This window comes from Pristis pectinata, chromosome 6, assembly GCF_009764475.1.
Source record: "Pristis pectinata isolate sPriPec2 chromosome 6, sPriPec2.1.pri, whole genome shotgun sequence".
NCBI classification, from domain to species: domain Eukaryota; kingdom Metazoa; phylum Chordata; class Chondrichthyes; order Rhinopristiformes; family Pristidae; genus Pristis; species Pristis pectinata.
In genome coordinates this window covers 24,441,231-24,468,917 of record NC_067410.1, presented here as the reverse complement: position 1 = coordinate 24,468,917, position 27,687 = coordinate 24,441,231, and the positions used below count along the sequence as shown (strand labels likewise).

Sequence of the window (27,687 nt, the reverse complement as noted above, 5' to 3'; positions counted from 1 at the left end):
TTTGGGTGGCATCATTCACATTAGGTATGGGGCCATTTAACTGACAACAAATACAGCATCTTGAGTGTTATCTGTTTGATTGTGTGAGGTCAGAAAAATCTCTGTAACCTCAGAGAGAACCACCATCTCAAAATAGGTTGGTATGAACTTCAACACTGCATGTTATCCCTCATAACGTAATACCCATTTTGGTTTAAGTCCTAAGGTTTTGGTGAGGAGAACTTTAAAGATAAACCTTGTCATTTCCATTGGCTGGGTCATTGCCAAGGTGGCCTGTCTGAGCTTTTACTCTTATAGTAGTTTGATAAAACTGCTTAACTTGCTAATCAATTTCAGAAGAAGATTATGAGTCAACCATGTTGCTTTGGATCCAGAGGCACATTACATGTCAAACTGATTAAAGAAACCAAATCTGCTCCATTAAAAGACACTGCTGAATCAGGCAAGATTTTACAATGATCTGGTAGTTTCATAGATTCAGGAGAGATAACATACAATGTAGAACTGCAGGAGATGCAGCATCTGCTGTTTTACCTTGTCCCTTTCCGTCATCCAGAGTCCCAAAGAGTCCGCCCTGGTGAAGCAGTGATTCATTTGCATTTCTTTCAATCTATTGTATTTCATTCAGTGCTCATAATATGGTCTTTTCCACATTGGAGAAACCAGCTTTGTAACTAACTTAAATTAAGCTTTGTATAGCTAAATTTCTCAGCTAAAATAAAAACAGAAAATGCTGGAAATACTCAACAGTTCAGGAAGTATCTGTGAAAAACAAAACACTTTCAGACAGGACTCTGTTTATCAGAACTAGGGCAGTGAGAAAATAAGTTAGTTTTAAATTGCTAAAAGTTAGGAGAGGGAATTTCTCTGATAGGCTGAGGCTAAGATTGGGATAGCCCAAGTAATCCCAATGTTAACACAATCAGTAGATTGAGGGAAGTTAGAGAAACTTACAAATGGAAGTGTTAAAGCTGTGAAATGCAGTTCAGTGCTGTTGCTTAAACCAAAAGGAGAATGCTGGAAATGCCCAGCAAATAGGCCATTGCTTAGTGAGAGAGAAAAACTGAGTTAATATTGTAAATGGAAAACCTTTAAAGCAGAACCAACAAAAAAAAGTGAGTTATCTGAAATTCCTGAATTTTTTATTGAGTACTGAAAGTGGCATCTTACCTTGATGGAAGATGAGGCGCTATTCCTTGAGCTTACCTTGGGCTATGTTGGAAGAGATCAAAGTAAGAATGAGATGGAGAATTCAATTTACAAACAACTGGATTCCTCTGCATCTCCTGCAGTTGTATGGGAATGTGTAGTGAGAAGAGGTATTGCTGAATGAGATAGAAAAGTAGACCAGAGAGTTACAAAGGAAATAATCCTTTCAGAAGACTGGAAGAGGAGGGAAAAAAAGATGTGATTGGTGGTGGAAACTGCAAAGGATGATCTGTTGAATGTGAAGGCTGGTGTATGGAAGGTGAGAATCAGACAACCCTATTCTTGCTGTGGCTTGGGGAAGATGGGGTGAGAGCTAGAGGTTCAGGAGATAAAAAAGATGTGATTGACACTCCTGTCAACTATGACAGAGGAAAAGCTGTGGTAATGGAAAAAGGAACAGGAAACTGTGTGCAAAGTCTTGTCATCGGAGCAGATACGACGGAGCCAAAACAACTTGGAAAATAGATTGGAGTCCTTACAAGAAGCAGGGTGGGAGGAAGTATAGTTGAGATTGCTGTAGGAATGTGTGGGCTTGTAATTGTTTGCTAACATATCTCCTCAGATGGAGACAGAGATATCCAGAAAAGAAAAAAAGTCAAAGATAGACTGCTTGAAAGAGAGAGCAGGATTGAAATTGGTAATGAAATTTCCGAGTTCTACATAAGTGCGGGAAGCAGCATCTGTGCCATTGTCAATGGACTGGAAAATAAAATGGACGAAGGGGGTCCGAATAGTACTGAAACCAGAATTTTTGCACCTATCCCACAGAGGGGCAGGGATAGCTTAGGAACGTGCGAGTTCCTGTAGCTGCATCTTTGATCTGGGGAAGTGAGTGGAGCTGTAGAAGTTGTTCAGTGTGAGAATGAGTTCAATTACACTGAGAATGCGTGTGTTGGTACAGGGGAACAGGTTGGGCCTCTGTTCAAGGAAGAACTGGAAGACCTTTAGACCATCCTGGTGTGGGATGGAGGTGTAGAGGGATTATTCATGGTAAAGATGAATTAGTTCGAACCAGGAAACTGGCAACTGTCTAAGTGGTGAAAGGCATTTGAGGTGTCAGAGATGTAAGTGGGAAGGAACTGGGCCAGGGGAGAAAGGTGAAGCCAATGAAAGAAGGAATAAGTATAGGGCAAGTCCAGGCTGAAGATTGATTCATTACTGGTGGAGCACCAATGAGGGGGCAGGAATTCACATCAGGTTCCTGGCACAGCCCAAGGCAGATGTTCTTCTTTTAAGTACAGGAGAGTTGTACCTGTAAATATTCAGACTACCAGACCAAGAGTGCTAAAATGAATCAGCACTGTGCAAGATAATACTAGACGGGGTACTAGTGTATTTCAAATATCTGATTAACTGGGCAGAGAATTTCTAGTTCAATATTCCTTTTAATTTTCTAAGGCAGATCACTTGCTCCCTCAAGATTGCCAGCTGACTGTCCTTGGACCATGTTGTTTTCTCCATTGTGGTCCAGAGCATAGTCTTGTGTTGGAAGCCAGCATATCGGCATGGTGTAGGATCTGCCTCATTTCAAGCAGCTGGCTGTGCCCACTGAGCCACTTTAATAGCCAATAGGATCCTGATCCTAGATTCTGGCTGTCAAAGCTGTCATCGTCATTGAATGTTTGAGGATATCTAACATTAATAACCATTCAAAATCACTTGGGACACATTTGAAGAAATTAAAATAATGTTTAAAATATTGAGGTTACAAGACTGAAATATGCACACACATAGACACAAAAATGGGAAATCTGTGGTAATTAATGCTGCACCTGTGGACATCATAAAGAGTCCATGGATGCAGTAGAGGTGTACTGTGGACAGCTTGTGTATAATACAATTCTGGGCTTACTTGTATGCAGATCTGCGCCGTTTTCAGCTGATGAGCTGTCTTTTACATTACACATAATGTAAAGAACACCATGCTGGAAAACCTACAGTAGAGAATCAAATGAATTCATTAAGTACAGTAATACTCCAATAATCCGGCACGCTTCGGGCTTTCCTAGTGCCAGATTACATATTATATGGACTATTGGATGTTACTCTCAAACACATTTTTATTTTACTTTCCTTTGCATGTTACACAGAAGTATAATATATTTTCCAATGTTTCAGTTTGGAGGTTTTGGCTGTCAAACAATCTCTCTAGACATCAGCCCATACTCCAGACCCCCAGTGTTCCTGGCACTGCTGCACACCGAGCTCACACTCCAGACTTCCGGTGTTCCCAGCTCTGAACTTGACCCCAATCCACATTCTGGACTCGGGTATTCCTAACCCTGGCCGGGTCTGCATACCCAGCCCACACACCTTGTACTACACAGTTGATCTTGCAAGTATGCAGATCCACGGATGGCAGTTCTGTGGATACGAAGGACTTAATATACCAATGAGTGAGACAAATGCTGAACCACTGGAATTTTTGAACAATCAGAGTTTTGCTATAAAACTGAAGATGATGTTTTGAATAGATAGTTGATTAATTCTACCTTTAGTGTCTGAATTATTTTGTACAAACTTTAGCTGCAATTGTCTAATCTGTTAATAAGCTTTAGTATTCATTATAACAAAATATTTTCTTGCAGTCTGCAGTCTCTTGTGTCTCTAAAATAATTTCTTTTTTGGTGCTTTAAGGATTTCCTTGTTTATAAAACCAAATTAAGCTAAAATAGTGACTCTGACATCTTGCAAAATATATTGTAATGCACAAGAATGAAACTTTCATGTGTAATAAATACATCTGCTGAAAGCTGCAGTTTAACAGCAGCTGTGGATTTCTTTAATCTGATGTATCCGGCCTACATACTTGATATTTCATAACATAGTTCATCATAGCTTGCACGAAAGACTGGTGCGGATCTTTTGGAGCAAACTGGGTAGTAATTATATAGCATAAAAGATTCAAGCTGAAGTTTCAATATTTCTTAATCAACATGTCTGAGACAGCTACTTTCATGTCATAGCTACATGATGGTTTTATCCAGCAGTTTCCCAATGTCTTTTACAAATCCGACTGGAAAGCAGAACATCTGATCCATTAAAAGCACCAGATTATAAATACTTCCTAGTAATTCACAGTCCATTGGTAATCAGCAGCTGCTTTTATCTCCTTTCTGATAAATCACAAAACCCTTTTGTCCAATATTGTAAGTTAGCCTCCAGTTATAAATCACACCAGCAACACCAGGTTGTTTGAATAATAAATGCAATTTCTTGTGTATCAACTGACAAAATTGACTTTTGCTGTTGAGCAGAGTGCCAGAGTTCTTTGTAATATTTATTCATATGATAGGAGCAGTTAATCATTAAACTAAATTTTTTTGAATATAATGTTTTCCTCAATAGAATGAACTAACTCGGTATTGTCTCTTTGCCAATGTCCCAATCTTTATGCATCTGCTGAGATGAGTAGAATTACTATAGTTCAAATGTAGTTAGATACATGTTAACCAAGTTCAAAGTGATCAGAATAAATTAGACTAACAAATGGGAACTAGCATTCAATGTGGATGTGGAAGCTAATGAAAGTAAAGTAAATATATTTTGTGGAAATATAAGCTCAGTGACTGATTTGAAACATGGGTTAGTTTCTGCTTCTACTAGTATGTGCATTCTTTTTTCCATATGACAAAAAAAAGACATTGAAGTATTGGAGAGAGTGCAGAGGAGACTTAAAAGGATGTTGACAGAACTGGAAGTATGTACTATCAGACAAGCTTGAAAAGGCATTGGATTTTTGCTCTGGAAAGGAGCCTAATAGGACGACTCTTGAGAAACTGTTTCCAATTGAGAGGGAGATAGAACAACATGGCATTAATAAACGATAGCCACCGAAAGATCAAAAAAGAGTTTAGAATAAATTTCCTTACGTTGGTAAGAATGCAAAATTTCTTGGCATGTGGTATGATTGAAGCAGACATTATTGAACGCTTTTAATGGAGAACTGCTCTATACACAAAGGGGCCAGGGTGAGGAGAATGATGAGAAGATATAACTAGTTGGGATGCAGCCTCATGTGCAGTATGAATATCAGACCGAATGAATTTTTTCTATGCCATAATTCAGGATATAGTTTTGGGAATATTGCTAGAAAAGTCAGAAACAGACAGCATATGTATTGTAGTAGCTGGATTTGTGGATGTTGTTAGAAGAATACAGCAAAAATTGCCACGTATAATGAATCTGTGCAGACTGTTCTTTTGACCAACCATGAAGCAATCTGTGCAGTTTTGATCTGCATATTAAATCAAGTATTTCTAGACGTTGGAGGCAGTACAGAACAACTAATCCAAGAAAAGTTTTAAGTATTTGAGCTATGAAGAATCATTGGAGGCCTGAGCCTGTTGTTCTGTGGAAGAGAAGATTCAGGGGAAATATTATTTAAGTAATAATCATCTTTAGTGCACATAGAGTAGTTGGACTCTGAGTACATATGAGATTTCCACAAGCAGAGGAATCAGGGAACGCAGGAACTAACCCAAAACTTAGGTTGGCAAACTAGTGAAGTTAACTGCACAGAGTCAGTAAAGACAGTGCAGATAAATTTTGAAAGCATTAAGGAAGTGGATGTTAGAGTTATAATTTTTTCTGTAACTTAATGTGAAAAAAGGAAAAAAAAAGGACTTGCATTTATACATCTCCTTTCACAATCTTCAGATATCCAAAGATCAAACAGTCAATGAAGCGCATTTGAAGTGGTTGCCATTACAATGTAGAAAATGCAAGAAATAACTTAAGTACAGTAAGGTTGCTGAAACATGGGTATTGTAGAGTAAAGGTGGACTTGATGCAGGTTTACAGGGTTTAGAAAGAGATCGATAAAGTAGAGAGAGAGAGAGACAGAGAGAGAGCAACATTTTCTGCCAGTTGAGATGAGGACAAAGGAGCATAATCCTAAAATCAGAGGTAGACCATTAGAATGATAGAATTGTTTCAGCACGAATGAATCCATTTAGTCCATTGAATCTGTGCCATCTTTTATGGACCAATTTAATAATTTCCATGTCCCAAAGCCCTGCAAATTCCTGTTCTTCAAATATTAATGCAGTTCTTGCCTGAATGCCACAATTGAATCTGCATCCACCACACTTTCAACCAGTGAGTTCCAGATCATAACTGCTTACTGAGTAAAACTGAGTTTTCTCATGTCACTCTGGATCTTTTGTCAATTCCTTAAAATCTGTGTTCTCTGGCTCTTGACTGCTCCTTTAGTGAGAACATACCTACCTACCCAAGCCAACCAAAATTTTGTACACCTCTTTCAGATCTCTTCTCAACCTTTTCTGATCCAATGACAACACACTCAGATTCTCCAGTCACTCCTTGAAACTGAAATCCTTTGTCCCTGGAATCATTCTAGAAAATCTTTTCTGCACTTTCTCTGGTGCCTTCACAACCTTCTTAAAATGCTCTAATGAGAATTGGATGCTACCTTCCAGTTATGGCCTTACCAATGTTTTATAAAAGTTTGATATACACACACAGACACAAGAGATTCTGCAGATGCTAGAATCTGAAGCTACACACACAAAATCCTGGAGGAACTCAACAGGTCAGGCAGCATCTATGGAAGGAAACAGTCGATGTTTCGGGTCGAGACCCTTCATCAGGACTGGAAAGGAAGAGGGCAGAAGCCAGAATAGAAGGGGAGGGGGAGGACCACAAGCTGGCAGGTGATAGGTGAGCTCATGAGGACCATAGCAAGCATCCATTTTCTCTAATCCGACATTAATTCCATTTTATCTCTACTCAGTCCCCTAAACTTCCCCCAGACTCTACCACTCATCCACATACAAGGGCAATTTACAGTGGCCAATCTGCACATCTTTAGAGTGTGCAAGGAAACCAGAGCACCTGGAGAAAACCCACGCAGCCACAGTGAGAACGCAGCACCAGAGGTCAGTATTGAACTTGGGTTGCTGGAGCTGTGAGGGAGCAGAACCTTTCGCTGTGCCATTGTGCCGCCTTGGGTGCTTTGGTGCTTATGTATCCGGATCTTTCTGTCCCTCCAATTCCTTTAGAATTGTACAAATGTCTAATTTTTTTCTCTCCTTTCCAAAATATATCACTCTGCACTTTCCTGCATTAAGTTTCATCTGCTATGTGTTTATTCATTCCACCAGCCCCCTTATGTTCCCAAGAAATCTATTTCTATCCTTATCACTGTTTACCACGTATCTAAGAGAAAAGCTTGGAAATACATTCTCACAGGTGTGGAACAGCCTCTCATAAAAATTACAGATGGTAGCTATTTTTAAATATGAACTTGATAGGTTTTTGCTAAACTTGGTTATAAAAGGAACCAAAAAATTAAGATGCAGATCAACTGTTGTCTCTTTGAATGGTGTAATAGGCCTGAGTGGCTTTTTCTACTGCTGTTCTTCTTTTTCCATAAATAGCAATGAATTAACCAATATTATATTTTAATAAATTTGGTTAAATTTTAGATATTGGTCATGGGAAGAGTTCAATTGCTCTATGTTGAAACATGTCATAGGATCGTTTGCTTCCACTTACAAAGCAAATGGGGACCTGGTTTAACCTTTAAATATTAGTTTCTCTAATAGTATGGCATTTACCAAGATTTAAGTGTTAGCCCAGATTTTGTAATGAACTCTCTTGATTGGTACATTACCCTTACCTCATGAGAGAAGCATTTGTGCATTTCGCTATGTAGTTCCACAAGGTGATTCTAAATAGTGACAAGAATATGTTTCATTATCTAATTTTAGATCCTCAGAATATGATGATACATGCGGCATGAGAAATTGAAACATTTTAATTAAAATATCCCACAGAAACTGAATGATATTTTCCAGATCAAATCAAGAAAGATTAATGCTTGTTATGAATAAACTGAAATCTGTTGGTAGCCAAGTAAATCCTCTTATCAACCATGGGACTCAGTTTCATTAAATTGAGTATTGAGATTGTTCTTTTCATGACTAAAGTTAAAAGGAATAGTCATAGCACACTTTTGTGTGGAGAAAACTGGTACTGGAATTGGAAGGTGCCCTTGAATGAAAAGGTGCTAATAGATTTCTAGGCTAGCGTGCCTCGAAGATGGCTTTGCTTGGTCTTAAGTGATATGCTTCTGCAGGTGTAGTTTTTAACATTAGTTTCTCTGTAAGCCTTTAGTAACTAATGCTTAATCTATTTGATTGTCATTTGAGACATAAACTTTACATCAGTAAACATAAATTACAGATAACTTAAAAGAGTAGCAAATTTCTGGACAAACTGTTATGGTTTGATATATGAAAGAAGCTGGTTCCTCTTCAGTATTTAAATTCCTCTAGAAATTACTTAATTTGGACAGTTTTGATGACCTTCCTGTGAAAGGACCACAAATTGTGTTTGGATTATAACCTGGTGCCTTGAGTGATGGTATGCAATAAGTAACGAAATACTTGGTATGAAGAGAAATACTGAAATTTATCCCTACAGCAATGGGTCAGTTTAAAGAGAGACAGGATGTAAAGTAAAACCATTGCTTGTCCCTTTGATCAAAGGACAGGTTACCTACCTCCACCCAGCAGGCGATGAACACACAAGTACATTCTGCTTTAAACAGTGACAATGTGGTGCTAACTATTTGAAGAGTGCTTTCTAACCCAAACAGCAAGTATGCAGATAATTTAAGATTTTTCCTATATTTGTGTGCAAATACACAAGGATTATTGTAGCGCAATTTGCATGTTGATTTTAAACCATCTTTTACAGTTCAAAGTTATGATTTTTTTCCATAAATTCTTTAATGTAAGAGCTTACTTAGAAACGTATTACTCTATAGTTGACCTTCAAAATATTGAATGATGAAATGTCAAGTTGATCTCTTTTTGAGTAGTTGGGAAATTAACAGTATCTGAGTTGAGACTGATAATTATCTAATATGTAAAATTATTGATATGATTACCTAATGTCTAAAATTATCTATTTTGTAAAGTTTTAAAATTTACATAAATCATCAAAATTATGAAACAAATTCAATGGAAGAAACTTAAACTTGTCTTAAATAAAGAAGTAACCCTAAGTAGAATGTGAAATAGATCATATCATTGCCTAAATTGTGTAAATTTTGCTTTCTAATCCTAAATTGACACCACACATGCACAGCCACAAACAAGAGTGCTTAGTATTCCGTATGACCTCACGATCTACCTTGTTGTGACCTTGCACCTTATTGCACTGCACTTTCTCTGTAGCTGTACTCTGTACTGTTATTGTTTTTACCTGTACTACATGAATGGGCTCTGTACTAACTCAATGTAACTGCATTGTGTAATGAATTGACCTGTATGATCAGTATGCAAGACAAGTTTTTCACTGTACCTCAGTACAAGTGACAATAATAAACCAATACCAATAAACAGAAGACCTATGTCACCCAAGGCGACTCCAGTATCCTTCCCTGTGGAGAAGAGTTTGGCCTGTGGTCTAAGGTAGCCGCCCTTCTAAACTGTTTAAGATTGAAAAGCAAATGAGCTATTAAATCAAACAGAAAATGCTAGAAAAACTTGGCAGGTCAGGCAGCATCTGTGGAGAGGGAAACAGAAATGATATTACAGTCAGTGACATTCTATTACAACTTTTATGGAGATTTTACTTTATCTTCTATGCAGTAGTACATTGCAATATTGACAAAAATCCAAAGAAACTATGGAGAGAAAGTGGAGCTTGAACACTTAGCTGCCAGTTGGACTTACAGAGGTCATAAAGAGATCTTTTATTAGAAGGAGACACAGGAGACTGCAGATGCTGGAATCTGGAGCAACGCACAAATGCTGGAGGAACTCCACGGGTCACGCAGCATCTATGGAGGGAAATGGACAGTCGACGTTTCGGGTCGAGATCCTTCTTCTGCACTGAAAGCTAGAGAGGTGATAGCAAGTTTTGTAAGAAGTCTGAGTGAAGAGAAAAATCAGTTGGTGGTTTTAGGTCCATCAAAACAAGGTGAAGCAGCTACAAGTTCTGTTACCAGTTCTTGTGCCAAGAAAACAAGGACGTATAGAAATCCTGTTGTGGAGTGTGTAAGGGTATTGAAGGAATGTAAGTTTGGAGGAGTTTGTAGAGAGGATGGAGCAGGATCATAGAGGCTGCATTGAAGAGTCACAGCTGGTGCAAGCTAGTAAGGTTGGTGGAGTTGAGCACAAGAGACAGAGGCTCAAGAATAAGGTCAAGAAAAAAAAACAAGACTGAGTGACAGAAGCAAAGGTAATTTTTTTGGCAGCAGTGGGAATGAGGTGGGATGTAGATGAAAGATGATACAGAAGTAAAAATAAACATCCTTGGTGTTTGATGGGATTTGTTTGGACATGAAATCTAACCAATTCATTTTTTTCTTCACTCATTCAATGTGGGTTTCGCTGACATTTGTTGCCAATCCATAATTGCACTTGAGAAGAAGGTGGTGGTGAGCTACATACTTGAACCAGTGCAGCCAATTTGGTGAAGCTGCTCCCAGAGAGCTTTTAGGTTAGAATTTCCAGATTTTGATTCCATAATGATAAACAATAGTATATTATGAAATCACAATAGGGTGTGACTTTTTGATGGTGGTATCCCCATGTGGCTTCTGCCTTTGTCCTTCTTGGTGCGTGAGGTTGTGTTTTTTTGTTGCTACTGTCAAAAAAGCCTTATCAGCCTTCTGCAATTCAGCTTCTAGATGGTACAACATTGGTGGAAGGAGTGAGTATTTGAAATGTCTGATAGTGTATTGAAATAGTGTATTGTATTCAAGAGAACAGCTTCATCCAAGATGAGGCTACTTGTATTTTGGAGCTAAGTAAGTGGAGAGTATTCCATCACACTGTAACCTCAGGAAAGACTTTCGGAAGTGAATATTTCACTGCAACATTCCCAATCTCTCAACTTGTAGCTACAATTTATATGACTTGATCCAGTTATTTGTCAGTAAGACATTGGTGTTAGAGGATTTGGCATTCACGATTACCATTGAACGTTAGGAGGATATAGTTAGACACTCTCCTGTTTGGCTTGGGCTGGTCTGGCATTTTTCTGGTGCCATTTACCAGCACCAGCCTGAATGTTGTCCAGATCTTGTTGCAGCCAAATGAGGACTAGTTCATTATACTGTAAATGGAACTCCCTGGGTTAGGAATGATGTGACTTATGGAAATCCAACTTTACACAAATTCTCCCATACGTTTTTAAAGCATTTTCCAAACTAATGATAATAAAATGTTTCATGGTATTCATTAATGACTGGATACAGTATATGTTCATTAGTTTAATTATTGATAGTGTTAGGGTGACTATTCAGTGAAATGAAAGAATTATAGCAATTATATGTGGAGCGATACAATATGGCTAGCTATAGAAAACACATTTCTGACTTACAGAGAAATCAGCTTATGGATAGTCCTCAGGAATGGAACCTTTGCATAACCTAGAGACTAACTGTAGTATATAATCATTCAGTGAACATTCACTTTTCTGACCTTCTGTTGGAAGGATGGTCATTAGTAAAGTAGGTGGACCTAAAACAATGCCCTAAAGAATTCTACAATAATGACCTGGTGCTGAAATGATGTCTTTTACAACAAAACCTATATGTAAGTGATATTACTCTAGGAAGGAGACTATTTTCCCCTGAATTTTATTGATTTCAATTTTCCTGAGGCTTCTTGACCCTACATTGGTCAAATGTTACCTTAATGTAATGGACGTTCACTCACACCTCACTGTGGAGTTTAGATTCTCAGCCAATGTTTGGGCCAAGATTAAAATAGCATTCTGGAGCCATATGGTCATGTTGGGATCCAAACTGAACATCAACGAGCAAATTGGTGAGTAAATGTCACTTGATAGCATCGTCAAGCACATTTGTAAAGAACATGAATGTATAAAGAATGCAGAGTTGGTGTCAGACAACACAGCCAACCTGTCTTGGGAACTAATAGTGCATTTAGAATATATTTCGGATTTAAATCTGAGGACTTCAACTAGTTGTGAAATAAGGGTAATATTTCATGTCCTTATTATTATCTAGTAGTTAGTACATTAAGCTGTCCCAATGATGTAAGTGATTTAATAAGGGCATCATGTTTCTATGGATAGTATGTGATTACAGCTGCAGTGCCTCATAATTACAGTTCCTCAATGTATGTGGCATTTTTTAAATTTAAATTTCCAGGTATTCTTAGCAATGTTCTATTAAGTGCAAGCTTCATCAAACACTGCTAAAGTCCATGACAAAGAGTTAGTTTAGGATTTTCATTCTAATGTTCCATACCTAAAGTGGGAATATCTGCAGATTAAAGGTATGGAATTTTTTTTCTTGAAAGTATCCAGTTTTGCAACATTGCAGATACCATAAGTAACACTGCTGAGTACTGAATAGATCCCATGATAATAAATCAATAGTCATTAAATGTTCACCAATTTAAAATTGTTTTATCATGCATAATATTTCAGTAAATGCTAATTGTGAGCAACACAGTTTTGCTTAACATTCCAAGCACCCTTTAACACCCAATTATTTTTCTACAAAATTTCCCTTACAGTAGTGATTACTTACCAGCGTTTTATATATAATTAAATATTGGGAACACTTAATAACATCTTTGATTAATCCAGGTCTAAAAATTCATAAGCATGCTCCTAATGAAAGGTATAAAAAGCTAGCTGTAATGTTCAGGTGATAGGTGCGTGATTTTCAAAGTAGTTCAAACTTAACCAAAAATTAATTACTATCTTTAAAAATAAATTTACATTTACCTACCCACCAAATATTGTGGATATTCTAATTGATAAACATTAGCTAACCTTCTGTTGTATTAGTTTAAAACAAGTGATAAATGATTTAATTTCTTCCTTTTAAAAGAGGAAGTGGTAACAGTATTTTGAATTAAGGATGTTTATAAATGTATTGCAGCTGATTAATCCTTTTAAAGTTCCCATAACTACACAAATCTACAGTGTATTTGTTGTTAGATAGCTGATATGTTTGGGATTGGACTACAAGATAAAATTAAAGGTTTCAGCCATTCAAGAATTTATCTGATGCAGAACAAAGTTACTAGGAATGAATAAGGATCTCCACAAACTGCCTTCTCTGACCTTTGTCTGCTATCTTTGCCTATCAAATAAGCAACATCTTTTACTGTCTCCAAGAATTAAAGAGCAGCTGTGTGGATGTTTCAGACTCCTCTAGTTGGGAAGATACTGGAAAAAGTGCTGAGGGAAAGGATTAATGATCATTTGGAAAGGGAGAGACTAATCAGAGACTGCCAACATGCCTTTGTTAAGGGCAGATCCCATCTCACTAATTTGATTGAATTCTTTACAGAGGTAACAAAGTGTATGGGTGAGGGTAGGGCAGTAGATGTGATTTACATGGACTTGAGTTAAAGTCTTTGACCAGGTCCCACATGGAAGACAGGTTCAAAAGCTTTGGACCCATTGATTCCAGGGCAAGATGGCAAACTGGATCCAAAATTGGCTTGGCAATAGAGACAGTGGGTGATGGTAGAGGGTTTTTGTGTTTGGATGCCTGTGACTAGTGGTGTTCCACACAGATTGGTGCTGGTAACCCTGTATCACTTGGATGTGGATGTGGTAGTCAAGATTAGTAAATTCGTGGATGATGCAGAGATTAGTGGAGTTGTTGATAGTGTGCAAGATAATCTTAGGATACAGAGAGATATCGATGTTTTGGTGAAATGAGCTGAAAAATGGCAGCTGGAGTTTAATCCAGACTAATATGAGGTGATGCATTTTGGGAGCACTAATGAGGCTAGGACATACACCATGGATGGTAGGTTCTTAGGGAGTACTGAGGAACAGAGGGTCCTCCAAATACAGGTTCATAAATCCTTGAAGGTGGCAACACAGGTAGACAACATAGATAAAAGCCATATGAGTTACTGGCCTTCATTAGTCAGGCATTGAATACCAAAGTAGGGAGGTTGTGCTCCAATTTTATAAAATCTTGCTGATACCTCAGCTGGAGTACTGCACACAGTTCTGGTCACCAAGGTATAAGAAAGATGTGATAGCACTGGAGAATATGCGGAGGAAATTCACCAGGAATTTGCCTTGGGTGGAGCAGTTCAGTTATGAAGAGAGACTGGAGAAGCTAAGTCTTTTTTCCCTGGAGCAAAGGAGGTTAAGAGGAGACATGATTGGGGGTGGGGGGAGGGGGGGGTAAATAAAAGTAAAGGATATAGGTTTAAGGTAAGTGGGAAGAGATTCAGAGGGGATATGTAAAGGAACTGCTTCACCCAGAGACTGGTACATACCTGAACTAACTGCCAAGGTAAGTAGTTGAAGCTGGATCACTGACAGCAGTTAGGAAGTGTCTAGATAAGCACTTGAATCACTTTGGCATGGAGAGTATGGACCAGATGCTGGTGTTAATATTGTAGGGTGCCCAGTGGTCAGCATGGATTTGTTGGGTCAAATGACCTGTTTCCATGTTGTACAATTCTACCTATTCCTTTCCTCATACCCAAATCCAGCAGCAGACCTCATATCTCTACTGACCCCCTTCAACATCCTGCACTCTTCATCACCACTATAAGCCCCTCCACTTGCCCCATGCTGCAGCTTCCCTTCTATCTCCCTGATCCCTATCCTTGGCTCCTACTGGAATTCATCACCTTGCCAGCTCACCTATCATTCCTGTCTCAACTCACATCCCTGCTTCACACTTCATAGCTGTATAGTTATCAATGTCATCCTTTCTCTATCTGACATAGTCCCATTTCCAGTATTTTCATCTACCTTACCTGCAAACTGCCCTTCCTGAGATGCCCCATCACATTGTCCTTACTGGTTATTCAGCCTTCTAGTCCACCCAATTCAGTTTACTCTTGCAGTAAGGTCCCAATGGTAGAGGCCATTGATGGCATCCTGTATGACTGTGACTGTGGATCACTCCTTATGTTATTCAATATCTTGGTTGTCTCTTGAACTACTTTCTTTCACAGCTGATTTGCTTGAATTTACTGTGATGTGTTCCATGATTGTAGCCATAATCCTTCCCACTTCATCACTTGTACACTACCCCTTGGCTTGATCACTTTACTTGACCTATAGTTTACCTTTTCCCTCATTTGATCTGGACTGTTTTCTTTCCCCTACACTGTATGATCCAGTTAGAGTGATGTTACCCAAGTTCAATTATAATTTGCAGTGATTTTAAAGGAAGCCCTTTAACTTAAATATGTCTTTCACGATAGCAGGATCTTCCAGAACACTTCATAGCCAATAAAGTACTCTCGAAGTGCACTTGATCCAGTAATAAGGTGTAAGAAAAAAGTGTAAAAAGAAAGTGATTTGCATTCAGCATGGATCCAGTGAGATTAGAGGCCAAATAAACTGTCTGTGATGTTGGTTCTGGGACAAATCGTGGGTAACACAACAGAAGGATTCCCATGTCCTCCTGAATAGTGTTTTGGGATTTCTTGCAACCATTCAAAAGAGAGGTGGGGTCTCAGTTTAAAGTCTTGTGCGAGAGGTGGAACCTCAGACTTTGAAACCCTCAGAACTGCACAGACTTGTCAACCTGAATTATTCTGCTGAAGTATGAATTCGTAGACAAGGGCTAGGCTGAGACTTCAAGGCTCATTTGAGATGGTAAATTTCCATTGTGCTTTTATCAGGATGACATGAGTGCTTTTATCAGGATGACATGACATAACTGAAAGGTGTAAATTTCTGACAAGGACACAATTATTAATTTTATGATGAATATTCAGTTAACTATCTAGGAAATTTGAGGGTGGTTTCTACTACAGATTTACTTGTGGGTTGTAAGATGATTCAAGAGTCCCAAAAACACAAACCCACCTGCAAAGGTACGGACATTTCCTTGTAGGTTGGTTGCTTTTCTTCTCAGTTTAGAGCGCAGAGTACTTCCCCTCGAAGCAGGCCACTACCTAATGGAGGATGTGGTGCCATTGAGGCTGATTGTTTACATGCTCCACCCACCTTGTGGTGTCTACATATCTTTTTCTGAGATATGTTTTTAGTGTGTAGGAAACAGCCAGTCAATGAATAACCTGCAGGAGATAGTGCAGGCTTACCTCGTCACAGAGAGTAGTCTTAAGTGGTTTAGAAAGTGTACATTCCTGTTGCTGAAATCATAGATGATTACCATATGAAAAGAGACCAATGACAGGAGAGACAAATTCATTTATTAAGTTAGCAGCTGGGAAATTTAAATAAATTAATTAGAAATCTTGCATAATAGCCTTGAAACAACCAGATTGTTGTCAAAGCCCATTTAGTTTGCTAATATGAATTTGGGGAAAGGATTCTGCCACCCTTTCCCTTCTAGTCTTGTATGTGATTCCAAACTGCAGACAAGTAGTTGACTCTTAAATACCTGCTGGATAGGCAATAATGCTGACATGCTCAGTGGCTCTTACTCCTGTGACTGACCTTTGCTAGTACAATCCAGTATGAACTCCCACTATTTTGGATTCTTTCTCCCATCCATGCTTAATTTCTCATGCCACGTCGTCAAAAGGTACAATAGGTTCTCCTTGTACTATTTCTCTGATGAAGCAGTTTATACTGAAGTAACTGTCTGCATAAATATATTTTTCCAAACCCCTATTCTTACTTCATTGTTACAATTTTATATAGATGATCATTTGTCACTGGTTCTCCAACCAGAGGAAACGGCCTCTTCCTGTTGATCTTATCAAAAGCCCTTCAGCTTTTTTTTACACAGTCTTATTTGTTTATTATGCTTTAGCACAAGTTAACCAAGCTCTAAATACAAAGTATCACCAAGTATCAAAGGCATCCTTGGGCAAGAGTAGAAAAATACTAACAGTGACATTAAATTTGGTTTAACCTGATAATTATGCAGCTTAAGGTGGGAACTTGGATCACCTTTGAATTTATGTTATTGAGTATGTTGATATCTCCAGTTAATTAGATTGTATTGTTCATTTTTTAAAAATGTATAATTGCATTTTAAAGTGCATTAATCTGTGATTGGCATGTTGATAATTCTTAACAGGATGTTGGAATCAAAAATAAGCTTTGCTATCATATAAAAATGTTTACCCCACTTCAGCCTTTTTTCACATACACCAAGTATAGATGTTTGCCATTTTTAAATCATTAACTTTTATTGTACTCTTACTAAACACCATTCAAACACATTTTGGACAATTAGTAAATATCAATATGCACCGGAATCCTTTTATGTTGTGAACCTAACAAGCTGAAACTAGTCAAAAAGTACACTCCCAAAGCAGGTGCTGAGATCAGACCTAAGTGATCGGTTTTATGCTGTCATCTCATGTGAAACTAGAGGGCTCAAAGGCTATTCATTGCTCTGTTTACATGTTAACTTGCTGAGTTAAATAAAAGATCAATTCCTCTATGTTGCTGTTTAAGCCATTCTTATCTGGGTGCTTTGTGGAGTACTGACAAGTGTCTTTCCCTAGCCAGCCCTTGACATAATGTCACAAATGCCAATCACAGAGAGCCTTAAGTAATCGGGCTGCGCCTGGGGTGACTGTTTGTTTGCTTTTCTGTGTTTCCTGTCAGTAAGGCCACTGGGCATTGTTACACCTGTAGGTCATGAATGTCACTGACTTATCACCTTTTCTGGCATCAAGTGTGAACTTTAGTTAGAGCAGCATGTTTTACCATTCAGTCTGGAATACAAGTCACTAATTAAATAAAGTTCTTTGTCTGGAGTCCATTTTAATGGTGGTATCTGTGACAAAAAGCAGCTATTTAACAAATGAAAAATGTTTGTTTGATAAACTGCAATCAGAGGTGATCTCAGTTGATTTTTATTTAAATGCATTTTCCATCTTATTAACAGCCTACTGCAAGGTAAGAAGGTCATTGCAGTCCCAGGTTTTTAAGAGAAATTCACCAATGAATTGCTTTTCTCAGTTCATTTATTTTATTTCTGTCAAAAGTTGTGTAATTTGAGTGAACCTAAATATATCATCAATATATTTAATGTCAGCTATTATTTTAAAGTGGTGAAAAATCAACATTTGGACAATAAAATGTTAATATTTAAATCAATGCAGCCTACTTCCACAAAAATTCTATCCATTTGTGCCAATTTGATTAGGTACTTTTCTATAGAATTCCAGTTCAGGAGGGCAAACCTGAATCCTAGCTTAATTTTTTTTGTTATCTGCACATGGTATAAGGGTGACATCTCTAGTTGCCCTTGAGAAGGTAGTGGTGTGCCCCTGTCTTGGACGACTGCAATCCCTATGGTGAAGGTCCTTTCTCAGTGCATTCAGTTAAGGGGTCCAGGATATTGATGGGGGTACAACAATATATTTCCAAGTTGGAATAGTGCACAGCTTGGAGAAATTGGAGTTCCCAAGTGGCTGCTGTCCTAGCCAAGTTCCACCAGCAGTGCAGGAAATGGCTGTTTGTGGTAGAGGATGGAGAGCCAATCAAATAGTCTGTTTTCTTTTGGATTGTGTCAAGCTTCTACAGTGGGTTTTTTTGAGCTACACTAATTCAGGTACACGGAAAGTGTTCCACCACACATGGGGAAGTTCTGAGGTGAGATGCTCGCTAAAGAATGCATGGTATCTGATGTCCTCTTGTAACCACGTTATTTATTTACTGATCTAGGTTCTCACAATGTTTAGCCTCTGGTTATTCATGACACTGCCCACTAATTTCACGGTTTGGTAGAATTTGGCAATGTTAATGCCTTTGAACATCAAGGTGAATTAGTTGGACTCCCTCTTTTAAAGATGGTCAAGTCAGCATTTTGTGGTATGACTTGGCACTTATCAGTCAAATCCTTAACCTTGGTAACGTCTTGCTGATGCAGGCAATCCTGACTTCAATATTGGAAGTTTTTCAAATAGAGCAGAACACTGCAAACATCAGTGAACTTCTCCATTTCTGACCTCATTATGAAGGAAGCATTATTGCTGAAGCTGTTATGGATTTAGGGCACTGCCCTAAGGATCTCCTTATAGTGATGTCCAGGTGCTGAGATGTTTAGGCTATTGGTGGAGTTATTGGCTGGATTAGATTTGTCCTGCATCTTGTGGGAAGGATGTACCTGGACAATTTTCCACTTTGCTGGCTAGATGCCTGCTTTTGTAGCCATATTGGAACGGCTTGATTAAGGCCGTGACTGGTTCTGAAAGTCTGTAGTGCTGCAGCCCATGGCCCTTGCTATATCTAATGCACTCAGTGTTGCTAGTTATTGTGTGGAGTGAATTAAATTACCTGAAGCTTGGCTCTGTGATGATGGCAGTCTCAGGAAAAGGTAAGCTGGTTCATCCACTCAGCGCTGCCAGTTGATCAAGGTGGTGACAAATGCTTCAATCCTGTGTTTTGCATTCATGTGCTAGACACTGACTTGTAAAGGATTGGCATGTACATGGACCCTTTTCCCTGTATTAGTTGTTTAATTGTTCACTACCATTCACAAATGGATATGAGGATGCCTGGACTTTGATCTGATCTGATCTGTTATCTGTGAGAGTTCAGTTTTTGTCTGTGCAGCAAGCTGCTTCTGTTTTTAGCATACGTGTTGTCCTGTATTGTACCTTCACTCAGGTCACCTGATCTTTAGGTGCACCTGGTGCTGCTCCTAGCATGCTCTTCTACACAATGAATCTGAGTTCGCCAGTTAACCTGATTGTAATCGTGGAATAAAATATGCTGAGTCTTGAGGTTGCAAATTATGGTCAAATACTGCTGCTGATGGAGTACAGTGCCTCATGGATGTTCAGTTTTGGCCTGCTAGTTATGTTCTGAATCCATCCCAATTAGCTTCAAGGTATTGCTGCACAATATTTCGGGGCATAGTGGTTGAGAAAGCAGACTGGCATCCAGAGGCTAGACAATGGATCCAAAAACGAGAGGTGCAATCCCACTGGAACAACAACAGAAGTTATGTTCAAATAATTATATAAATCTAGAATTTAAAACTGCTACCAGACAAATCCCTGAGGAAAGGAAACCATCATTCCAGTCCCCAAGAAAAATAGTTTCCTGTCTTGATAACAACTGACCTATAGCTCCAACATCAACCATAATGCAGTCCCAGTCTCCCAGACAATGTAGACCCCTAACAACGTGCATACAGGAAAAATAGGTCTCTGAGGACGCCACCTCCTTTGAACTACATTCAGCTCTGGATCACCTCGACAATAAGAATGCCAATGGCAGGATGTTATTCATTGACTACAGCTCAGCCTTCAACACCATACTCTACTCCCTGTATAGCCATGACTAGGTGGTCAGGTACAGTGCCAACTTGATCTTTAAGTTCGTTGATGATACCACTGTTATCAGCCAGACCAACAGCAATGATGAGACGGAGAACAGACAAGAGGTTGTCAACCTTGTGTTATGGTGTCAGAACAACAAACTAGCCCTTGACGTTAGCGAGATGAAAGAGTTGGTTGTTGGCCTAAGGAAGCAGGGGGTTTGAACACAACCCTGTCCTTGTCAACAGAGCTGCTGTAGAGATAGCTTCAAGTTCCTTGGCATCCATGTCACCAGCAACTTCATCATGTCCTTTCACACTGATTTTTTTTTCCTGATCCCACTGGCCCCCATCACCCTCTCTTTCCCCTCCCCCACATCTCCATCTGCCCAGCACCCATACCTTCTTCCCACTGGTTTCCCTCCCCACCTCCTTCCCTTTATTCCATGGTCCAGTGTCCTCTCCTATCAGATTCCATCTTCTTCAGCCTTTTGTCACTTTCACCTATCACCTCCCAGCTTCTTACATCATTCCCACTCTCCCTCCTCCCCCACCTGCCTATCACCCCCCTCACCTGGATCCATCTATCACCCACCAGCTCTTGCTCCACCACATCCCTCCACATTTTTATACTGGCTTCCAGTCTTGATGAAGCATATCAACCCGAAATGTTGACTGTCCATTTCTCTCGATAGATGCTGCCTGACCTACTGAGTTCCTCCAGCTCCTTTGTGTGTTGTCACACTGATAGTGCATCAGCATATTCACTTTCTTTGGCATCTGAGAAGATTTGGCATGTCCACGAGGATTCTCTCAAACTTCTACAGATGCACTATAGAAAGTATTCTGATAGGTTGCATCTCTGCCTGGTTTGGCAGCTACTCTGCTCTTGACCATTGGCACCTCTAGAGAGTGGTAAACAGTCCAGCCCACCACAGACTTGTCACTTCCTTCCATCCAGTCCATGTTCACAGTGCATAGCTTCAGGAAGGCTAGTAGCATCGTCAAGGATTCATCCCACCCTGGCCATTCCCTTTTCTTTCTTTAACCTTCTGGTAGAAAGTACAGGAGCTTGAAAGCCCAGATAACCACACTTAAGAACAGCTTCTTCCCTACTGCTATCAGATTGCTGAACCAGTCCTCTATTTCACACCCCTTTCCCAGTGGTGCTGCCATGTTCTCATACCCTTAACTCTACCTCTCTTGGTTAGTCCACTGTTGTCATTTCAGTATCTTTTTGCACAAATTCAGATTGCACTACAATCTTTGCACCATCCTGCTGTTTTGTATTTGTCATGGTATTTATTGTTGGATTTATTACTACCGTGTATACTGTTTACTCTGAACTTCATGTAAACAAGGAATTTAATTGTGCCCTGATATATATGACAATAATCTGATCCAACAGTTTTGTAGGTATACCCACACCTCAAGGACTGCAGTAGTTCAAGAAGGCAGCTCATCACAACCTTCTCAAGGGCATTTAGGGATGGGTAGTTAAATGCAGGCTCAGCCTATGAAGCTGACATCCCTTGAATGAATAATAATAAAAATAGAAGGCCCACCAATGTAGTTGACACTTTCCTGTCTTCTTGGTTCGGGAACAATTTTGGATGCATAGTAAGTGCTGGCCCTGCCAACAATGTGCACTTACTGTGAATACACAAAGAAGTATAGATGCTGTTTTCTGTATGACATGGATTGAACAGCAGTCACTTTTACCCAGAGTGTCATGGACAGATGCATCTCTTAATAGCTATATTGGGGTGACAAGGTGTCACAGGCTTTTCCCACTTGTTGCTTCTCTCATCACCTGCCACTGTCCCAATCTGCCTTTCATGGCTGCAGTCACTGGAAGCACCACTAAGCTACTTTTTCTAATTAAGAGAGTTCAAAGGATGTGGATTACAGCAAGAACTGGTGTTGGGATAAAATATCAGCCATAATCTTATTAAATTTCAGAGCAAGTATGGGTGGCTGTATCGCCTACTTCTGCTTCTATTCCTTATTTTCTTTCATAATTAACTTTGATGTTCCTCTTCCCTTCAGAATATGTTCTGTGCTTTTGCTGACATAGAGTTATAGAGTAAGACAGCATGGAAACAGGCCCTTCGGCCCAACTTGTCCACGTCAACCAAGATGTCCATCTAAGTTAGTCCCATTTGCCCTCATTTGGCTCAAATCCCTCTGAACGTTTCCTGTGTACCTGTCCAAATGTCTTTTAAATGTTGTTTATTCTAGTGGCAGCTTGTACCATATACACACCATTCTCTGCGTGAAGAAGTTGTCCCTTGGGTCCTTTTTAAATCTTTCCCCTGTCACTTTAAACCTATGACCCCTAGTTTTTGATTCCTATTCTCTGGGAAATAGATGGTGTGCATTCACCCTATCTGTGCCTCTCATCCCAACCTGCCCAAACTGTACCTATAACTCAGGCCCTCGAGTCCTGACAACATTCTCATAAATCTTCTTTGCACTCTTTCCGGCATAATGATGTATTTCCTATAACAGGATAACCAAAACTGTACATAAAACTCCAGGTGCGGCCCCACAACTGCGACAAATGTCCCAAGTTTTATTCTCAATGCCCTGACTGATGAAGCCAGTGTGCCAAATGCCTTGCTATTCATTGTGAAAGTCCTACCCTGGTTTGACTTCCCAGAATACAACATCTCACACTTATCTGAATTGAATGCCATTTGCCATTCCTTAGCCCACTTATGGGTCTCCAGTCTGGAAAAAAGCCTTCCATCATCACCATCTGCTTCCTACCATCAAGCCAATTATGTACTCAGTTAGCTCTCCCTGGATCCCACGCAATCTAACCTTCCAAACAAGCCTTGCATGCGGGACCTTGTCAAAAACTTTGCTAAAGTCCATATCAACAAGGTCCACCACCCTGCCATCATCAAGCCCTTATTGTTTCTTCTAGCATGGAGGAGATTTGACTTGTCAGTTGAGGGATGACATTGAGTGGGAATCAGAAGGTTGCTTCCTTGTTACTTTTGAGTTGATGCCATGTGATTTCATGGAGTTCAATGTCCTTGCTGAAATCTCCTAGGTCTGGTGTGACAGGACATACTTGGGAATAGTGATGGAGGAGTCTGGCTTGACGATTGGAAGATACAATTGTGCTAGTATGATTACATGTGCCTTTTGGCAGGTGTATGTGGCAGTTCTGAGGACAGTGGCACAATGCAGAAGACTTTGTAAGGTTCATGGGGCTGGGATTAATGCTCGATTACCTCAGAGAGGCATTTGGAGTCAACAACATTGTTCTGGGTTTGTAGTAACATGATCTGTGACCCTAAATGAATCAGTGGTGAAGTTGACAGGCACAGCAAAATGACCAAGGAGACATGGAAGGTAAAAATAAACAGGAAAGGATAATTGAGATTCCAAGTTTGATTGGTGAGATTCCTCTGTCCTAGAAAGCAATTTATATCTTGATGAATGGGCACAGTCAAAATGTTTCAATATCCGACTGCAGCACTAAAGACCTCTTCACCAGAATTAGCTGCTATTGCTGTATAGCATTTACCCAGCAGCGCAGCAATTAGCCTACATATGCCTTATCCACAAAAAAGTGATATATCTAACCTAGCCAATTTCTGTTCAACAAACCTCTTCCAAATTACCAGTGAAGTGGTGAAGGGACGTTACTGGTCATTCATGCAAGAGACATATGCATGCCAATGATCTGATTACCAATGTTTATGGCAGAATCTCTCAGCTTCAGTCCTTTTACAGCCTTGAGCCAAATGTAGCTCATTTAACTGAAGGAAAGCAGAGAGTTGAAAGTGACTGTCCTGGTGTTATGAGAAAGGTTCTTTTGGATCTTAAAGATAGAGGTATCTGGACACACAGTCTTTGTACTTTGAAAAGGAGGATTTTATTTACAAAGACCGACACGGGAACAGGATGTGAAGGAACAAATGCACACTCACACACTGGTGATTGCAAAACGTGGGGGAAGTCGCAACAGGGGTGAAATGCACACATGCACGCACACACGCATGCAACGAACTAGTACAAATGATCAGGGAACGAACAAATACATTGTCTGAACCCCCTGAACCTGGACAAACAACAGCTCTACACTACTGGGAATCTACTTAGGACACTCCTAGACCCCTGTGGAAGTGCACCCTCTCACCTGTGGTCTCGACCCCGGCAGCAATCTGAAAAGAGAGAGAGCTGCCCACGTGTACCATCTTTTATAGGGCTGGAACTGGGTGGAGCCTGTTCAGGTAATTCAAGCAAGTCAAGAAAGGTGTGTTACCAAGCCAATCCTTAGGTGTGCTCTTAATGGGTGGGGCGGAGCCGAACCCTTGATTGACAGTGGTGTAGCTTCCGACCCAATGGGCAATGCTATCATCCGACCATGGGGGTCAGTAGTGTTGTCACTGTCATCTGACCCCTTGCCTTTCATATTACACCCTGTCCTCAAGATAATATGACACCAAGGGATTCTGGAGAAGCTGGGCTCTATGGACAACAGAAAAAAATTCTGCAGTAGCTGCAGTCATACCAGGTATTGTGTTTGTCAGCAGTTAGTTATTATGGCCTTAATATATCAGTGTATGAATTCAAAAGATACTTCTCAACTGGTATTACCATGTCACCCACTATAAAGATTTCGGGAGCATAACCATTGACAAGAAACTGAACTGGGCCAACTATATCAACACCATAATTGCAAGTCTAGAACTTGTGATAAGGGATTCATTTCATAGCTTCTGCACTCCCTGCAAAGTTTAAGGCAAGATTGTATGGGAATACTCAACATCTGCCTGGATAGATGCAGCTGTTGCAACACTCAAAATGTTTTTAGTGTGGTTATTTTTTAAATTTTTAATGGGTTCCTTTATTAAAGGTTTTGAATGTGTCTGGATATCAGGGATATTTTGAAGCATTCAAAGCCCTTAACAGCTGACTGTCAAGGTTCTTCCAGTCATTCTGTGCATGGAGTTTGGTGCAACCAACTCGTGGGGGCTTTACATTGAATGGTGGCATTGCCTTGCCATTCAGGATTGGAGTGGATTCAGGCAATACAATGACATAAATGACTGCAGAAAAGTAAATTCATATTTGCCTCAAAGGTCAGCAGTAAATACATGCAGCTCACTGCTGGCTGCAACCTTTGGTCCGAGCTGCATGCCCTGTCTCTCACTGGTACAGTTAATACAGAGCTATTTTCTGTTGTTGACGGAACATCCATCCCTGCTAAATGTGTGTTAATTTATTTTATATCAACTGGTAGTGTAAAGATCTCTTTTTAGAATTTTATTACAAGAAGGAAATGGAGTTTTTTTTCTATGTTGAGATTTTAAAATCCTTATGCATTCTTTGTTGAAGACAGGGAACCATGTGGTTAAGATACCAATAAATCAGTGTTGATTTTGTTCAAAAAATAATCTTTCCTTTAAACTGTCAGAGCAATCAAAAATACTTCACACCCATTGTACCTTTGAACCACTTTTGGGGCTATTAATATTTAGAGATCAAGCATAGGCAGGCAGCCAGGTTTCTGTAATGGAATGCTACAAAGCAATCCATTAGGTTGCAGTGCAGGAGAGAATAATCGGATTTTGACAAGTAAAGTGGCTCACTAATGTGGGGAAGTGTGGTCTGTTCTTTATTTTGTGTTATTATGCAAAGATAAAATGCATCCAGTTGTAGCAGCTTTTCTCTATGTCCATCTCCTGTAAAGGCTCTTATCAATTATCAATTTGAATCAACTGTAATTTCACGAATGCTTTTGCATGATCTACCTTTTGAGAGATTGAAGTAGCATGTGTGAAAGACAACATGTGGGCCAGATCACAGAGTGTTCCTATTGCAACATTCCAGGGTTTATTAACTTTTGAATATATGTAGGTGCTGGATTATTGGAGTTTTACTGTAAAATGGAAGTTTATGTAGAGATGCCACTATAATTGTACATTTGGATATAAATAAATGGCCAAGAGCAGAGATGTTTGACTCGATGTTAAATTTCATAGCTTCTTAATAATTTCTGAGTTTATTACTAATTAGTTTATTACTGGTTAGTTTTCTGAGCATTCTGAGAGTTTGGTGCTTGTAGACATGGCCCTACTCCCCTCTGTCTTACAATGAAAATATAATGGGGAAATAAGAGGACTCCCATTATGTTCTGAACTATCACATCTTTTGCATCTGTCCTCTTTTCCAGTTTTACACAAGGAAGACTAAGAGGTACTTGAGTGAAATGAGGGAAAATATAGACTGTTGTACTGGTCTATTGCACAAACTGCAAATAAATTGTAAAAGTACATTCTTCTTAGCTGAATCCAAGTCCTCCCATATAAGCATATACAAAGTAATAAATCGCATCTTTATGTCTTTCATGCTTCAAGTTTTGTCCAGAAGTGACCAACAACTATTTCTTGCAGTGGCAACTTCAGTTTCTTGTTTAAAACCTACTTCCATGACCCTTTATTTTCTATAAATTCTGTTCCCAGGAAGTAGTGGTTTGATCCAAGTACTGAATAAATCAGCATGTATGTCACAAAACTGATTACCTCCTCTCTATGCATAAGTCACACCATGCCCACATGAAAAGATTCATCTTCAGTACAACAGATATTGTTTAGAATCTGACATTACTCATGGTTATCCTGCCTCATCTGGTTTTAATACGTAATGTCTTTTTAAAAATATGTTTATGTTGTTTTAAAATTAATCTCAAATATAACTTGATCAGAAAATCCATTCCACAAAATGCTAACATTTTTTCTGATGATAAAGTTAAAACTGGCTAGTCACATGCACAAAATGCTGGAGGAAATCAACAGGTCAAGCAGCATCTATGGAGGGAAATAAACAGTCGACATTTCGGATCATCAAAGGGTCTTGACCTGAAACATCGACTGTTTATTTCCTTCCATAGATGCTGCCTGACCTGCTGAGTTCCTCCAGCATTTTGTGTGTGTTGCTCCAGATTCCAGCATCTGCAGAATCTCTGTGTCTCCGTAAAACGGGCTAGTGTTTACAGTTTACTTTATTACCTGGACCCATTGTTACCATTCATGGCACACCAGTGATAGCAACCTTGATGTTTGTGCAATCAGGAGTGAACAAACAACAGTGGAATAATGCAGGAAACCAATGAGACTACATAGTGTGGGGAGTGACATTTGCATTTTATGTGAACCATTTTTAGAAAACACTTCTGGAATCATGTGCTTGGATTTACTGGGTTTTGTGGAACTGCTGAGATTTGGTACCAATAAGTTTTGCAGAAGTGGCAAACC

General features: G+C 39.4%; 1 protein-coding gene across 12 annotated transcripts in view; it reads left to right on the top strand.

Moving 5' to 3' along the window:
* LOC127571453 (ERC protein 2) overlaps positions 1 to 27,687 on the top strand; it is a 629,628-nt gene that overhangs the window by 488,463 nt on the left and 113,478 nt on the right. The window lies entirely within an intron of this gene.